Source organism: Erinaceus europaeus, chromosome 2, assembly GCF_950295315.1.
Source record: "Erinaceus europaeus chromosome 2, mEriEur2.1, whole genome shotgun sequence".
NCBI lineage: Eukaryota > Metazoa > Chordata > Mammalia > Eulipotyphla > Erinaceidae > Erinaceus > Erinaceus europaeus.
The window spans coordinates 183,280,592-183,294,316 of record NC_080163.1 but is presented as its reverse complement, the minus strand read 5'-3'; the positions used below and the strand labels follow the sequence as shown (position 1 = coordinate 183,294,316).

General features: G+C 49.2%; 1 long non-coding RNA gene across 2 annotated transcripts in view; it reads right to left on the bottom strand.

Moving 5' to 3' along the window:
* Positions 1 to 2,127: 2,127 nt before the first annotated feature.
* LOC132536795 (uncharacterized) overlaps positions 2,128 to 13,725 on the bottom strand; it is a 41,222-nt gene continuing 29,624 nt past the window's right edge. For both annotated transcript variants that reach the window (XR_009548330.1, XR_009548329.1), the window contains 2 exons: positions 2,923 to 3,588; positions 2,128 to 2,617 (listed from right to left, as the gene is read on the bottom strand). This is a non-coding gene — a long non-coding RNA (uncharacterized LOC132536795). The remainder of the gene's footprint in view (positions 2,618 to 2,922; positions 3,589 to 13,725) is intronic.

The following is a 13,725-nucleotide window of genomic DNA, read 5'->3' as shown; positions in this document are numbered from 1 at the left end:
GGGCTTAGCAGAGTGACTGACACTGGGTTGAGGTCATGTCATGGTTAGAGCCACAGTTTTGGGGGGCTCTGAACTTGTAGTGGGAATGGCCACTGAGCCAGACCGAGGGGAAGCGGAAGCACAGGGTGCCTCTCAGCTCCGGCTCAGGAGGCCTTGGGCACACGGGTCCTGCGCTTTCCCACTGAGCTGTCTTCCTGGCCTGAGAGATCTCTGCAGCAGGGAGATGGGGCCGCAGGCAGAGCAAGGGACTTGCATATGTGAGGCCCAGAGTTTGGTCCCAGCCACTGCCAAGGCTGGAGTGATACTCCGGTTCATTCTCTAATAAATATATTTTTTTAAAAAAATGGTTCTTTTTAACATACTTTTCCTTTTGTCCAGAGCCCCCATCATCTCTGGCTTGTGGTAGCAGGGCCTCCGGGTCCCAGCCCGTGGGGTCTGCTGCGTGAGTGTGCTGCGTGCTGTCCGATGCAGACAGCAAAGCGGGCACTGGCTGGGGGGTGAGGGCCGGGCAGATGGTGTAGTGGGACTCAGGGGCAGGGCACCAACCTCCGGCGTCAACAGATGGCGCCACGTCCCCACAGCCCAATGCTGACCACAGGCTGCTGATCTGGATGAAGCCATCCACCCATCCCCTCAAGGCCCCCAGCAGCCCCTGGCCTGGAGACACCTTCAGGAGTTGGGGGTCCTCTCCTATTTCCACTTTGGTCAATTCTCACCCTGCTCTGCCCCTTCTCCTGGCAGGGGCTGCTGTAGCAGATTCTCCTGCAGGAAGTTGAGAGAGTTGTGTGGGTGTTGGGGGCGGTGAGCCCAGAGCCCACCTGGGCTCCCAGGGCCTTGGGTTCAATCCTTGTCACAGCTTGAAGGAGAGAGTTGTCAGAGGCAGCTTGGTGTGGGATGAATAGCCCCGGAGGCTGGCATGTTTCTTATGTCCCAGGTCCGGGGTTCAGTCCCCCCATACCCCAGTGTGTGAAGCATTTTCAGCTTTTCAAACCTCAGCCCCCCCCCAACCCTGGCCAGGAGGAGACTTGGGGGCAGAAGTCCAGGAGGCGGGTGATGAGCCCCGCAGACGCCTCTCGCCTCTCACGGCCCAGCTCCCGGGATCAGTCAAAGGCCGGTGCTCTGAGCACTTTCACACGTGTTTGGGCTTTAGAGAGATGAGACCTGGTGGAGAGCTAAGTAAGTTAAAGTCGGCCTAAGGTGGTGGGCGGGGGGTTTAGGAACACTGCTAGTGCTCTCGCCTCTCACGGCCCAGGTCCCGGGATCGGATCCCCGGGTGCCGAGTGTTTTTCCCCCTGCCTCCCACAGGGGGAGGTAGGGAAGGAGGTAGGAGGTAGGTAGGGTAGGAGGTAGGGTAGGAGGTAGGTAGGTAGGGTAGGAGGCAGGTAGGAAGGGAAGAAGGGAAGGGACGGGACGGGACGGGACGGGACGGGACGGGACGGGACGGGACGGGACGGGACGGGACGGGACGGGACGGGACGGGACGGGACGGGACGGGACGGGACGTGGTAGGGGGGGAAGGGGGTAGGAGGTAGGTGAGGTAGGAGGTAGGTAGGGAAGGAGGTAGAGCCTCCCCGATAGGACCCCCCCCAGGATCCCCCAAGACACTTAGCACCCCCCCCAGGATCCCCCTAGACAATTAGGACCCCCAGATGCTTTTCACACTTGGTCAAGCCTTGCTGCCTGAAGGAGACTTGTAGGCGAAATCCGCGTAGGGTGGGAGGGAGGGACAATAGCAACATGCTCAGCGCTCCCGCCTCTCATGTCCCAGGTCCCAGGATCGGATCCCCCCCAGGAGACAAGTGTTTTTCCTGCTTGTTGGGTCCTGCAGGACACTTGTGGGCAAAAATCTGAGGAGGGTGGGGGGAGGCCCCATAGGAACATTGAGATAGCTTTTGCCTCTCATGTCCCAGGTCTCAGGATCGGGTCCCACACCCCCAGATACTTTTTCACACTTGCTTGAGCCTTAGGCCCAGCAGCCTGGAGGAGGCTCAAATGGCCTCGGAGGGTGGCAGCTGGCTCAGTAGCCCTGTGGAGGTGCACTTACCTCGAGTCCCTGGTCTCCAGTTCAAGCTGCTGTAGGAATGGCACTGACAACATGAAGCAGTTTACTTTTGTCAATGTGTTTTATTTTCAACGTGTTTTATTTTCATTAACTCTTGTTAAAGACAGGGAAGAAGGAGGGAGGCCCCTCAGAACCATTAAACCTCTCCAGGTCTGATTCCCTGAGGTGGGTCTTTGTCTTTCAGGCAGGAACTGCAAGTGTCTGCAGGGCGTCCTCTGTCCTCTGCAGCTTGACTCCAGCCTTGTCTGCCATCCAGACTGCTGAGAGTGGCAGGAGGGGACAGGGGCTGAGTGACACAGCAGGAAGCAGAGAGAATATAAGTGAGGGAGATCCCAGCCCTGCTGTTCCCTGAGTTCTCGGCAACAAGTCTGCTGTGAACACAACCGCAGTGATTAATTATTTTAATTTTCAGCTCCGGAGGCGGAAGGACAGGCTGGAACAGGGCAGGAAGCAGGTCTCAGGCCCTGCAGGATCGGCACCGGCTCTGTGACTACCCGGCATGGCAGCTAGCACCTGGGTCTTGGATGCAGCCGAGAGACAGATCTTAGAGCTTTTCTGAAGAGAGAGATTTAAGGATTCAGGAGCATATGAGGGGCCAAAAGCAAACTGTATTCAAGTGTCCCAATGATCCAGAGTGCTTGCTCAAATTTTCTGGGTGATGGGGGAAGAGTTTGAAACCAATTGAGACCAGGGTTGCCCCGTGGAAATCCCAGGCCATCAAGAGACTGATGATAGCTGACCACACATGCGCACGCGCACGCACACACACACACTCATGCACACGCGCACACACGCACACGCAGCTTCACCATCTCTGTTATGCTACAAAATATTTCAAAGATGCAGGAAATGACCCATACTGTATTGTTCTTTGTGGAGATGCCACCTCCCTTTTCCTCGACTGTCTTCTGTCTGTCCCATTCTGGCATCTAAGTGTTTTCTTCCCCTTCTCTCATTAGCACGGCTTCTCCTCCAGGTGAAATCTATCCAGCTCACTCGTTTGAAGGTCTTTGCAAACCTTAATCACTTCCCCCATGAGGCCCAGCTGAGAGCTCCCCAACGTCCGTGCAAACCGTGCGCTCGGATCCTCACGGCCACGTGGCTCAGGAGGCGGCACAGTGGCTACAGTGCCGGGCCCTCTAGCAGGAGACCCAGGTCCCACGCCAGGCACCACATGGTCCAGAGTGATGCACATGCTCGTGCTCCCTCGCTCACACACAAATCTTTTTTGAAAGATTCCCTACATCTGTGTATGTAAGCGGCACATACCTGTCTGCCTACTTGCCTACATCCTACCAGTCAAGATACTTAACATTTGAATGCTGACTTGACAAAGCAACAAACTATTCCGGGGGGACCAGGCAATGGCGCACTCGGTTAAGCAAACAGAAGGTGTGTGGAAGGACCTGGGCGAGGACGAGGGTTCGAGACCCTGCTTCCCACCTTCAGTAGGACTCTTCAGGAGCTGTGAAGCAGGTCTGCAGGCATCTATCTTCCTCTTCCTCTCTACTCAGTTTCTCTCTATCCTATCGAACAAAATAGGAAAAGAAAAAGAAACTATTTCTGACAAGGAAATAAAACTCCAGGGAGTGGTGGGCACAGAGCAGGTTTCTGACCTGTGAGGAGGTAAGATGCCCACTGGGTGACAGGCCTCTGTCTCCTTCCACCTGAAATATATGTTACCTGGTGGGGAGACCAGGCGACGGTGGGGACTGAGAGCCTGAGGCCACCGAGGAGCCGGAAAGCCCTGCAGGCCTGAGCCAGGGGTGGGAGTCGGCCTGTGTCAGCTTAGGGTCCCTGCTGGGGCACAGAACTGGGCACTCTGTCCACTAGTCCGTCCCTGTCCACTAGTCTGTCCCCGGTAACCAGCGCGGCATGTTCTCCACCTTGTCCCAGGCAACTACTTAGAGACCATCTTTTTCCAGGGCTGCAGGACAGCGTCCGGGCCACATGGGGACAGGCCCAGGGGACAGCAGGGCAGGCACTGGGCGGGGAGTGGGGAGGCCGAGCCAGGACTCACCAGGGACATGAGAGCGGCCGTGCAGGTGACCGGAGCTGCGGGTGGAGCAAGAGGAGACACAAGCACAAACCTGTGGCGCCCCCCGAGCGGGCTCAGGACAGGAGCTCCCAGTCTGCGGCTGCCGGAACAACAACTACCTGGAAGTGGGCGTGGCCGGGGCGAGACGACCCCCCCCCCCCGTGCTCGTGAGGGGCGGGGCCTACAGTCATGGGGCGGGGCCAGTACCTGGTACTAGGCTGGAAACCCCTTCACTCACCCCCAGAAGTCACTGCTCCCTGAATTTGGGCTCATAGACGATCTTCCTATAAAGGGTCTCTCCTAGAGCAGGGTTGCTCCTGGTCCTGGACATCCAATGACATTAGAACAGCTAAAAAAGTGGTGGCATCCCAATAAAGTTTTTATTGGAAATTCAACAACTTAGAAAAATAAGGCCTCTGTTCAACAATTTGTTTGGCTTCGTATGTTAACTCTCTTTCAGCCACCAGGTTCCGGATGCCAGCACGATGCCAGCACGATGCCAACCAAACTTCCCTGGACTGACGACCCCATCAATGTGTCCTGGAGCTCCACTTCCCCAGAGACCCACCCTATTAGGGAAAGAGAGAGGCAGACTGGGAGTATGGACCGACCAGTCAACACCCATGTTCAGCTGGGAAGCAATTACAGAAGCCAGACCTGCCACCTTCTGCAACCCACAACAACCCTGGGTCCATGCTCCCACAGGGATAGAGGATGGGAAAGCTATCAGGGGAGGGGGTGGGAGATGGAGATCGGGCGGTGGGAATTGTATGGAGTTGTACCCCTCCTATCCTACGGTTTTGTTAATGTCTCCTTTCTTAAATAAAAAAAGAAAAAGAAAAAAAGGCCTCTTCAACAAATGGTGCTGGAGAAACTGGACAGACACATGCAGAAAAATAAAACAAGATCACTTCATATCATGCGCCAAAATCAGATCAAAATGGATCAAAGAGCTAGACATTAGACCAGAAACTCTAAAATGTATAGAAAATTCATCAAAACACTGCAAGATCTTAACACCTCCCACCTGAGAGAATGGCCTACACCGACAGGAAACAGCCGAGCAGGTGGTGGAGAGGTCCTGGAGAAAAAGAGACTTTTCTGTGCTGCTGCTGGGGAGGCAACTTGGTCAGCTTCATGGAAGGTGGCATGGAGCACCTTTACATAAAAATGAAATCACATGACCAGGCAATAGCACTCAGGTATTTACCCAAAAGATACACAAACACCCAAAGGGGCATATGTGGGTAGGGGTAGACAGTGTAATGGTAATGCAAACAGACTGTCAATCCTGAGAATCTAAGGTCTTAGGTTCAATCCCCTGCACCACCATGAACCAGAGATGATCAGTGCTAAAAAAAAAAAAAGAAAAGAAAAAGCATATGTGTGAAACCATATTCATAGCAGCATTATTCACAGTGGCCAACGAGATCTTCAGCTGTCTATCCTATCTCGCCCTCTCAGTCGTCCCCTCCTCTCCTAATTTCTCTCTGCCCTATCCAACAACAACAACAGCAATAACAATAATAATAACAATGATATGGGCAAAAAAAGGAAAAACATAGCTTCTAGGAGCAGTGGATTTGTGGTACAGGAAGAGAGCCCCTGCAATAACCCTGGAATCCAAAAACTAAAAATAAAAAAATGAGTATGAAAGAAAGTAAATGAAGATAATATTAGGAGAAATACGGGAGCGCTTTGGCTGGCTACTCTCCCATAAGGTGCATTCTGCTCCGTGTCCACAAGGTGGAGACAACACAGCAAGGTCATTGCTGGGCTTGCATGATTTAGGAGCCAGGATTCCTGGCCTGGTGGGGTGGCTTCACAGACAAAAGAGTCCTGGAGATTAGCCATTGCTTCCCCCCTTTCTGTGCCATGGGTAAGAAACCCCCACAGACCTGCCTCACCTCTCCTCACCCTGCAGGTGGGGAACGGGGCTCCAAGCCTGGTCCATGTGCATGGAAGTCTGGGAACTCCAGCGGGTTCATCACTGCCCAGCACCCCAGCACAGGTGCTCAAATTGCTTTTTTCCTGGTAGGGGGCTGGAGCAGTGCAGGGAAGAGAAAGGGAGTGACCCATGGCACAGACAGAGGGGGAGCAAAGGCAGAGCTCTCTATATGTTTCTCTCTATATTTGTTTCTCTCTATACTATATATGTTTCTGTATTTCTAACTCTCCTTATAAAACATAACAATGAAATAAAATATGACAAAATAATAAATTTAAAAGGAGAGATTTTGTGGAAGTGACTGCCTAAGTGTCATCTTGCTATTTTTAAACCTATTTTTCATTACTCAAAATATTAACAAGATAATGGTCCGGGAGGTGGTGCAGTGATAGGACTTTGGACTCTCAAGCATGAGGACTCGAGTTCGATCCCTGAAAGCACACATGCCAGAATGATGTCTGGTTCTTTCTCTCTCCTCCTATCTTTCTCATAAATAAAATCTTTTAAAAATTTTAAAATATATATTAACAAAATAAAGCCTCATGAGTGGTGAAGCAGGGGTGCAGGTGTCTCTCTGTCTCTCTCCCTCTGTATGGAACAACCCCTTCCTGCAATTTCTGGCTGTCTCGTTCCAACAAATAGACATAGTAAAAAAAGTTTTTAGTATTTTAAAATGAATAACTGGGTATTTTAAAATGAATAATTTAGTAATTTAAAATGAATATTAAACTGAATAATTCATTTTGATATTTTTAAATGAATAATGACAGCTTAGTAACTAGCATCATAATCATCTCTCCCCATAACTAAATATATTAATTCAATAAAACACAAATATTAAAAATAACAAGGCCATAGGTTTGTGAGCTATCTTAGGAGTTCTGCCAGAGACTTTCATGGCTGTGGCTTCAAGAACCCAGTTTCAATCCACACCACCACCATGAGCTTGAGCTGAGCAGTGTTCTGGTGTTTCTCTTTGTGCTTTTCTCCCTGAATCAATGTCACGAATAGAAAATGAAAAGAGGGGGGCAGGCGGTAGCTCAGCGGGCTAAGAGTACATGGTGCAAAACACGAGAACCAGTACAAGGATCCTGGTTCAAGAGCCCAGTTCCCCACCTGCGGGGGGGGGGGGAAGTCGCTTCACCAGCCGTGAAGCAGATCTGCAGCCGTCTATCCTCTCTCGCCCTCTCAGTCTTCTTTCCTCTTCTCTCTCAATTTCTCTCTGCCCTATCCAACAACAACAGCAATAACAATAATAATAACAATGATAACAAGGACAACAAAAGGAAAAATATACCTACTAGGAGCTATATTTATGGATTCGTAGCACAGGAAGTGAGCCCCTGCAATAACCCTGGAATCCAAAAACTAAAAATAAAAAATGAGGGAGTCAGGCGGTAGCGCAACAGGTTAAGCGCATGTGGCGCAAAGCGCAAGGACCAGCATAAGGATCCCGCTTCAAGCCGTTGGCTCCCCACCTGCAGGGGAGTCCCTTCACAGGCGGTGAAGCAGGTCTGCAGGTGTCTATCTCTCGCTCCCCATCTCTGTCATCCCTTCCTCTCTCCATTTCTCTCTGTCCTATCCAACAAGGACGACATCAATAACAACAATAATAACTGCAACAACAGCAACAACAAAAAGGCAACAAAAGGGAAAATAAATAAAGTTTAAAATTTTTTTTAAATAAATAAATAAAAAATGAGTAAGGAAGAAAGAAAATGAAGATAATATTAAGAGAAATACGGGAGCGCTCTGGCTGGCAACTCTCCCATAAGGTGCATTCTGCTCCGTGTCCACAAGGTGGAGACCTAACACAGCAGGGTCATTGCTGGGCTTGCATGACAGGTGCCAGGATTTCTGGCCTGGTGGGGAGGCCTCACAGACAGAAGGGTCCTGGAGATCGGCCATTGCTTCCCCCTCCCCCTTCTGTGCCATGAGTAAAAAAACCCCACAGACCTGCCTCACCTCTCCTCACCCTGCAGGTGGGGGTCAGGGATCCAAGCCTGGTCCTTGTGCACAGAAGTCTGGGAACTCAAGCAGGTGCATCACTTCCCAGCACCCCAGCACAGGTGCTCAAATTGCTTTTTTCCTGGTAGGGGGTTGGAGCAGTGCAGGGAAGAGAAAGGGACTGACCCATGGCACAGACACAGGGGGAGCAAAGGCAGAGCTCCAGGACCCTTCTGTCTCTGTGGCCACCCCACCAGGCCAGGGAAACTGGTTCCTCAGCCAGGCAACTCTGGTGCTCTGCCCAGTGGAGCCTGTCTCCTGCCTCTCTCTGGCCCCTGGGTAGCAAGCTTCCAAGAACACAGCCTGTGAGCAGACTGCAAACACCCTGCCCAAATGAACAATTAGGCCACACCAAAAGGCATTTATTCCAGTGACAGCAAAGCCCCCACGCAAAGTTGGGGCCCTGCTGAGTTATGTCGCCACCTTGTGGACATGGAGCAGAATGCATCTTACAGGAGAAAAGAGCCAACCAAAGGGCTCCCGTATTTGTCCCGAGTATTCTCTTCCTTTTCTTCTCTTGACACAGACCCAGTGAGAAAAGCACACAGAGAGACACCAGAATACTGCTCAGCTAAATAAAATGGTGGCCCTGGGGTTTAGACTGGGTTCCTGAGACCAAAGGGATAAAATGTCTTTGGCTTAACTCCTAAGATAGCTTCTGAGCACAAGGTCTTATTCAAATATTTTTTTCTCCAGGGTTATTGCTGAGGCTCAGTGCCTGCACTATGAATCTACTGCTCCTGGAGCCCATTTTTTCCTTTTTGTTTCCCTTGTTGTTTTTTGTTGTTGTTGTTATTGTTGTTATTGCTGACATCATTGTTAGATAGGACAGCTTGGAACGTTCCGAATGCGAGCTCAGACCTACAGGGAAGCAGAGGTCACATAGGCTCCTAAACTGAATATGGGCTCCGGATCAGATCAAACTGATGATGTTTACAGTCAACAATATTTATGCACCTTTCCCATATTTGGGAGCTACTTTCTTCCCTGATCCAGCTTTCTGGTACTTTTTCCAAGCCATGATATCACCTCCCCAGACAGTAACTTGGGTCCACCTGCATGTCACATGTCAGACTCACAAAAAAAAAAAAAAAACACTAGTCATGGGCCCTTTGGAATACAACTAAAATAGGCCTACAAACTATCTGCAAACAGAGACCCTCCAAATCTTCATCTCCACTATTCCAGCCTTTGGATTCATGATAGTCAACAATTTGTTTGGCTTTATATGTTAACTCTTCTTTCAGCCACCAGGTTCCAGATGCTACCATGATGCCAACCGGACTTCCCTGGGCAGACAACCCCACCAATGTGTCCTGGAGCTCCGCTTCCCCAAAGCCCCAACCCACCAGGGAAAGAGAGAGGCAGACTGGGACTATGAATCAACCTGCCAATGCCCATGTTCAGCGGGGAAGCAATTACAGAAGCCAGACCTTCCACCTTCTGCATCCGACAATGACCCTGGGTCCATACTCCCAGAGGGATAAAGAATAGGAAAGTTGTCAGGGGAGGGGATGGGATACGGAGTTCTGGTGGTGGGAATTGTGTGGAGTTGTGCCCCTCTTAGCTTATGGTTTTTGTCAAGTGTTTCCTTTTTATAAATAAAAATTATTTCAAAAAAAAGTTACAGAGGAGGCCAGTGTTGGTGCACCTGGTTGAGTGCACATGTTATAATGTGCAAGGATCTGGGTTTGAACCCCTTGTCCCTACCTGCAGGGGGGAAGCTTTGCAAATGGGGAAGCAGCGTTGCAGGTGTCACTTTGTCTCTTTCCCTCTCTATCACCCCCTTCCTTCTTGATTTCTGGATGCCTAGTCCAAGAAATAAATAAAAATTAAAATAAACTAAAAAAACCACACTGAGATTCCACCTGCCACCTGAGAGAATCGCCTACACCAACAGCACAGGAAACAACAGAGCAGGTGGTGGAGAGGTCCTAGAGAAAAGGGACTCTTCCGTGCTGCTGCTGGGTAGGCAAACTGGTCAGCCTCATGGAAGGTGACGTGGAGCACCTTTACATAAAAATGAAATCACATGACTGGGCAATACCACTCTCAGGTATTTACTCAAAGGAAACACAAATGCTTACCCAAAAGGACATATGTGGGTAGGGGTGGACAGCATAATGGTTATGCAAACAGACTGTCAAGCCTGAGGATCTAAGGTCCTAGGTTCAATCCCCTGCAACACCATGAACAAGAGATGATCAGTGCTAAAAAAAAAAAGGAAAGAAAGAAAGAAAGAAAGAAAGAAAGAAAAGGCATATATGAGACCCCATATTCATAGAAGCATTATTCACAGTGGCCAAAGAGTGGAAGCAGCCTCAAAGCCCACTGACAGATGACAGTCTAAAGATACCGTGTGACATATATTGCACTGAATATTATATTACTCAGCAGTCAGAAAGGAGGATGTTGTGACCTTTCAGACAAGATGATTGGAACTGGAGGTGATCATGCTTATCAGATGAGCAAAGAGATAAAGAACAACACCACATGGTTTCACTCATATGTGGAATCTAGAAAGCTTTATACACACAAACTTTCAAACAAAGAAAAAAGAAAGAAAGAAAGAAAGAAAGAAAGAAAGAAAGAAAGAAAGAAAGAAAGAAAGAAAGAAAGAAAACTGTTTCTGGGACTTGGGAAAACACTGGTGGTTATCTTTGGGAGGTGTGAGGCTGGGAACAAAGAACTCTGGTGGAGGGTGTGGTGTGGAGCGACGCCCTCTGAACCTCACAGCCTAGTTGTTTCTAATTAAAAAGAGAGAGAAGCCCTGAGGGTGGCGCTCACTTCACTACCTTCAGTCGCTGTTGCAGAAAACAACTCCTGGTGGAAGCCCCTACCGCCACACTCCGAACACGCTGACCAGTGAGTCTGCACACAGACTCCAGCACTCTCAAGGACGTCTGAATGCTCCTTCCACTTCCACTTCCACGTTGTTCTGTCTCACATTTCACTAGGAACACAGTCCTGCAAGTTGCCTCTCTTCAGTGCAATAAGTGCACTATCGGGGGAGCTATTTTGCCAGCCCACAAATGGACGTTTGAAAGGAGTGATTTGGTGATACTATGCTTTTCTTTTATAGAGACAGAGGAGGAGGGAGGGAAGAAGGGAGAGAGAGGGAGAGAGAGAGAGAGAGAGAGAGAGAGAGAGAGAGAGAGAATCAAAGAGACCATAGCCCTGAAGAGCAGCACACTGTCCAAGTCAGTTATTTCACTGGCCTGCCCTCGACTCTGGATTAAAATCATGGCTTTGTCCTTAGGAAAGGAAGTCTCAGGTAAGCACGTATCACATGCGTGTGCACACACACAGACACAGAGAGAGAGACACACACACACGACACTAAATTTGCTTAAAACTGTACTGACTGACTAAGTGAGAGCTAATAAAAAATCTACTTCAGGGGGAATTAGAAAGGCTGTCTGGTGTAGGGGAAGAAACATCCTGCCCCCCACAACTGTTTTTAGCCACTCTCTGTATGTTTCTCTCTATATTTCTAACTCTCCTTATAAAACATAACAACAAAATATGACAAAATAATAAATTTAAAAGGAGAGCTTCTGTGGAAGTGACTGCCTAATAAGTATCATCTTGCTATTTTTAAACCTATCTTTCTTTACTCAAAATATTGATAAGATCGTGGTCCTGGAGGTGGCACAGTGACAGGACTTTGAACTCTCAAGCATGAAGTCCCGTGTTCGATCCCTGACGGCACACATGCCAGAATGATGTCTGGTTCTTTCTCTCTCCTCCTATCTTTCTCATAAACAAGCAACATCTTTTTAAAAAAAATTTAAAAATATATTAACAAGACAAAGCCCCATGAGTGGTGAAGGAGGGCTGCTGTCTCTCTCTCCCTCTGTATCAACCAACCCCTTCCTGACAATTTCAGGCTGTCTCTATCCAACAAATAGATATAGTAAAAAAAAAAAAAAGTTTTTAGTATTTTAAAATGAATAACTGGGTATACGACAGCTTAGTAACTAGCATCATAATCATCTCTCCCCATAACTAAATGTAATAATTCCATAAAACACAAATATTAAAAATAACAAGGCCATAGGCTTGTGCGCTATCTTAGGAGTTCTGGCAAAGACTTTCATGCCTGTGGCTTCAAGAACCCAGTTTCAATCCACACGACCACCAGAGCTTGAGCTGAGCAGTGTCCTGGTGTTTCTCTTTGTGTTTTTCTCCCTGGATCAATGTCACGAATAGAAAATGGAGAGGGGGGCAGGCGGTAGCTCAGCGGGCTAAGTGCACATGGTGCAAAACATGAGAACCAGCATAAGGATCCCGGTTCAAGAGCCCGGCTCCCCACCTGCGGGAGTGTCACTTCACAAGCCGTGAGGCAGATCCGCAGCTGTCTACACTCTCTCGCCCTCTCAGTCTTCCTCTCCTCTCTGCCCTATCCAACAACAACAGCAATAACAATAATAACAATGATAACAAGGGCAACAAAAGGAAAAATAGTCTCTAGGATCAGTGGATTCGTGGTGCAGACAGAGAACCCCTGCAGTAACCCTGGAATCCAAAAACTAATAAAAAAATGAGTAAGAAAGAACGAAAATGAAGAGAATATTAGGAGAAATACGGGACCACTTTGGCTGGCTATTCTCACATAAGGTGCATTCTGCTCAGTGTCCACAAGGTGAAGACCCAACACAGCAGGGTCATTACTGGGCTGGCATGAGAGCTGCCAGGATTCCTGACCTGGTGAGATGGCCTCCCAGACAGAAGGGGCCTAGAGATCTGCCATTGCTTCCCACCCCCTTTGTGTGCCATGGGTAAGACACCCCCACAGACCTGCCTCATCTCTCCTCACCCTGCAGGTGGGGAACAGAGCTCCAATCCTGGTCCATGTGCTGGAAGTCTGGGAACTCCAGTGGGTTCATCACTGCCCAGCACCCCAGCATAGGTGCTCAAATTGCTTTTTTCCTGGTAGAGGGTTGGAGCACTTAAGGATAAGAAAGGGACTGACCCATGGCACAGACAGAGGGGGAGCAAAGGCAGAGCTCCAGGACTCTTTTGTCTCTGTGGCCACCGCAAAGGCCAGGGAACCTGGTTCCTCAGCCAGGCAACTCTGGTGCTCTGCCCAGTGAAGCCTGTCTCCTGCCTCTCTCTAGTGCCTGGGTAGTAAGCTTCCAAGAACACAGCCTGTGAGCAGACTACAAACACCCTGCCCAAATGAACAATCAGGCCAGACAAAGAGTCATTTACTTATTCCAGTGGCAGCAAGACCACCAGCACAGCAGGGGCCCTGCTGAGTTATGTCGCCACCTTGTGGACACAGAGCAGAATGCACCTGACAGGAGAAAAGAGCCAACCAAATGCTCCTGTATTTCTCCCGAGTATTCTCTTCCTTTTCTTCTCTTGACACAGACCCAGTGAGAAAAGCACACAGAGAAACACCAGAACACTGCTCAACTGAAGAAAATGGGGGACCCTGGAGTTGAGACTGGTTTCTTGAAACCAAGAGAAAAAAGTCTTTGGCTTAACACCTAAAATAGCTTCTGAGCACAAGGTCTAATTCAATTTTTTTTCTCCAGGGTTATTTCTGGGGCTCAGTGCCTGCACTATGAATCTACTTCTCCTGGAGCCTATTTATTCCCTTTTGTTTCCCTTGTTGTTTATTGTTATTATTATTGTTGTACTACTGACATCATTGTTAGATAG